This window comes from Peromyscus eremicus, chromosome 20 (genome assembly GCF_949786415.1).
Source record: "Peromyscus eremicus chromosome 20, PerEre_H2_v1, whole genome shotgun sequence".
In the NCBI taxonomy this organism is placed as follows: domain Eukaryota; kingdom Metazoa; phylum Chordata; class Mammalia; order Rodentia; family Cricetidae; genus Peromyscus; species Peromyscus eremicus.
The window spans coordinates 19,868,963-19,872,900 of NC_081436.1; the positions used below are offsets into that span (position 1 = coordinate 19,868,963).

Below are 3,938 nucleotides of genomic sequence, written 5' to 3' on the forward strand. Positions count from 1 at the left end.
AAGTATAAATGTTCAGCTGTTAGCTCAGGCTTGTTACTACCTAACTCTTAGATTAACTCACTTGTTTTGTTTTTTGTTTTTCGAGACAGGGTTTCTCTGTGTAGTTTTGGTGCCTGTCCTGGAATTCATGCTGTAGACCAGGCTGGCCTTGAACTCACAGAGATCAGCTTGGCTCTGCCTCCTGAGTGCTGGGATTAGAGATGTGCACCACTGCCACCCAGCCTAACTCACATTTTTTTTTTTTTAATATGGAACGCTTCACGAATTTGCGTGTCATCCTTGCGCAGGGGCCATGCTAATCTTCTCTGTATCGTTCTAATTTTAGTATATGTGCTGCCGAAGCGAGCACCTAACTCACATTTTTTAATCTATGCTTTGGCACGTGGCTCATGGCTTGCTACCTCATTTTCTACATGTCCTGCTTCCTTGGCGGCTGGCTGGCATCTCCTCTGACTCCGCCCTTCCTCATCCCATTATTCTCAGTTTGGCTCTCCCACCTAACTTTATCCTGTTCAGCTATTGGTCAGTCAGCTTGTTTATTAAACCAATCACAGCAACATATATTCACACAGTGTACAGAAGGATTATCCCACAGCAGTCTGTCATTTCTGATCTTTTACTCATGGAGCCACGAAGCTCCCAGCAAATGCTCCACATTGGCTGAATGGCCCTTCCCATGACCCTTCCTCTGAGGTGTTTCTCTGTGCGTCTCCCTGGGGCTCACAGTATTTTGGCTTCTGGTGAGTCAGTCCTGTGAGGCCCTGTAGGCTGCATGCAAAGGAACTGGTCAAACCTGCCAGGCACCTTTCTAGCTGCAGTTCTGAAGGGGCTTAAACGTTTTGCCTAGACCGCTCACAGTTTCCTCACAGTTTCACTCACAGTGAGGAAACTGCAATCTGAGGCAGGGCTTTGCCCATGCTCACACAGCTATCAGAGCTGGGATGCAAGCCTGTGAGTGCAGCTCTTCCTGCTGCCTCCAGCACGGGATGCAAGCCTGTGAGTGCAGCTCTTCCTGCTGCCTCCAGCACGCTCTTTCCCGGGGGAGGCATGGCTGCATACATACAGCTCCTCTGTTATGACCTAACCCAACAAGTATTGGGGCAGCTACCATGTGCCATGCCAAGGCCACAACACTTTCTGGTCTTGCTAGGTAGCTTAGGCTAACCAAGATCTCCCCATCTTCCTACCTCAGCGTCTCCAGTGCTAATGTCACAGGCAGGCTTTCAACCAACTATGGCTTCTTTATTTATTTATTTACTTACTTATTTACTTATTTCTCTTTCTTTTCAAGAATCTTTCCTGGAAGAAAAAAACCTGGACCAGTTTACTTCCATCAAACAGCTGATAGTGATGATGCTTGATTAGTGTAAGGCACTGTAGTCCAGAACTCCTGGACTCCAGTCATCCTCCTGCCTCAGTCACTAGGCCCAGCCCCAACAAACCTTCTATGTAAAAATTGTTATTTCCAGTTTACTGACAAGAAAACTGAGGCCCAGAAAGGTGATGTGACCTGTTTAAACCACATGGTTCTCAGAGCTGATGTAGATCTATTCCTTTTTTATTGGTGGGCTATCTCTTCCTAAAGGGAGGGATTGTTCTTTTTTTCTTTTTTAATAACTTTTATTATTTAATTAAAAATTTGTTGCCAGGTGGTGGTGGCACATGCCTTTGGGAGGCAGAGGTAGTTGGATCTCTGTGAGTTCAAGGCCTGGTCTACAGAGAGTTCCAGGACAGCCAGAGCTACACAGAGAAACCCTGTCTCGAAAATTAAAAAAAAAAAAAAAAAAAAGTGTCTGTTTTTCCTTCGCATATGTATATATATCATATGCATGCCTGGTGCTCACAGAGGCCAGAAGAGGGCACCAGATCTCCTGGAATTGGGGTTACAGTTGATTGTGAGATGCTGTGTGGGTGTTGGGAATCGAACCTGGGTCCACTGGAAGAGAAGCCATGCTTTTCACCACTGAGCTAGCTCTATAGCCCAGTGGTTCTCAGCCTTCCTAATGCTTCGACCCTTTAATACAGTTCCTCATGTTGTGGTGACCCCCAACCATAAATATTATTTCCATTGCTACTTATAACTGTAATTTGGCTATTGTTATGAATTGCAATATAAACATCTGTGTTTTCTGATGGTCTTAGGCAACCCCTGTGAAAGGGTTACTCAACCCTAAAGGGGTCATGACCTATGGGTTGAGAACTACTGCTCTAACCACTTGAGGCTTTTTGTTTTGTTTTGTTTTGTTTTGTTTTGAGGCAGGATCTCACTATGTAGCCCTGGCTATCCTAGAACTCACCATGTAAACTGGGTCTCACAAAGAGCTCAGCCTGTTTTTATGGCCTGAGTGCTAGGATTAAAAGCATGGGCCACCATGCCTCACAAGAAAGGGATTTTAAAATGTACAGTTGAGGAGCCAGTGAGACAGCTCAAGAGGTCAAGGTGGTGACTGCCAAGACTGACAATCGCAGTTTGATCCCCAGGTCCCACATGCTAGAAGGAAAAAAAAAACAATTTTGTCAAGTTTCATCTGATCTCGACACATAGCAATGGCACCATGCACCCACATCCCCCACGCTATAAATAAATTAATAGCTTAGTTGGTAAAGTCGTTGCTGTGCTTCCAGGAAGACCCGAGTTCCACCCCAGAACCCATGGAGAAAAGCAGGGCATGGTGGCATGTGCTTGCAATCCCACAGTTGTGAGGCAGAGACAGGCAGATCCCCGGGACTTGCTAAGCTTGCCAGTCTCCCTACATGGCAGCTTCCAGCTCAGGAAGTGGGGACCACAACAACAAACACCCATGGTGGACTGTGACTTAGGAAAGACACCTGAGGATGGCCTCTGGCTTCCACACGCACGCGCACACACACACACACAAGCACACAGCTCAACAGATACACACATAACATGCACTGTTTGGAGGAATGCTTCACAGTCCTTTGAGAGGGCCGCCTCTTGTCATCACTACATGCTGAGTGGAATGTTCACATTGCCCTACAACTTTGGAAATAGGAGTTAATTCTCATCTCCATTTCCTGGATGATAAAATGAAGGACAGTAGAGGAGACTGAAGAATGGCGCACCCTGCCTAAAACTCCCTTGGCCTCCAGCTGCCAGGCTCAGCCTGTCATCTTGAATCCTGTCTTTTCTAAATTTTATTTTTTATTTTTAAATCTTATTTACGTGTATATGTGTTTAGCCTACATATATGTCTGTGTACCACATGCATAGTTAACAGAAGGGTGTGAGCCACCATGTGGGTGCTGGAAATTGAACCTGGATCCTTTGGAAGAACAGTCAGTGGTCTTAACTGCCAAGCCATCTCTCCAGCCCTATTTTTATTTTTTTATCGTGTGTGCGTGTGTGTGTGTGTGTGTGTGTGTGTGTGTGTGTGTGACATGTGTGCAGGTGCCCATGGAAGCCATTGGCTTCAGGCTTCGGATCCCATAGAGTTGGAGTTGTAGGTGGTTGTGAGCAACCTGACAAGGGTGCTGGGAACTGAACTCCGGTCCTCTGCCAAAGCACAGCACGCTCTAACCTCTGAGCCATTTCTCCTGACCCATTAATTTTTTTTTAAATTACATTTATTGTATGTGTGCATTCACTACAGCACAGCACGCAAGAGGAGCTCAAAGGACTACCTGCAGGTGTCCGTTCGCTCCTTCCATCACGTAGGTAGGTCCCAGAGAGAGAAGTGAAGTTATAAGGCTTGGCGGCAAGCGCCTTTACCCGCTGGCCCACGCCCCTGAAGCTCTCATTTCTGAGCCCTGAAGGATTCGCAGACCGTCTGGAAAAGCCAGATCCGGAAGCAGTCGCGCCGCCGGTAGTCGCGTCCTCGGTTGCTAGGACACCTCCCCGGAAGTGGAGCGCTCTCGGCCGACTGGTTGTAGTAGAGGGACCAGGCCGGGTCCTGTGCGCCGTGGGCGTGGCCGCGCGT

General features: G+C 47.3%; 1 non-coding gene across 1 annotated transcript; it reads right to left on the reverse strand.

Moving 5' to 3' along the window:
• Positions 1-242: 242 nt before the first annotated feature.
• Positions 243-349, reverse strand: LOC131897268 (U6 spliceosomal RNA). The gene has a single exon (XR_009375624.1). It is a non-coding gene; the product is annotated as a U6 spliceosomal RNA (small nuclear RNA).
• Positions 350-3,938: the final 3,589 nt, after the last annotated feature.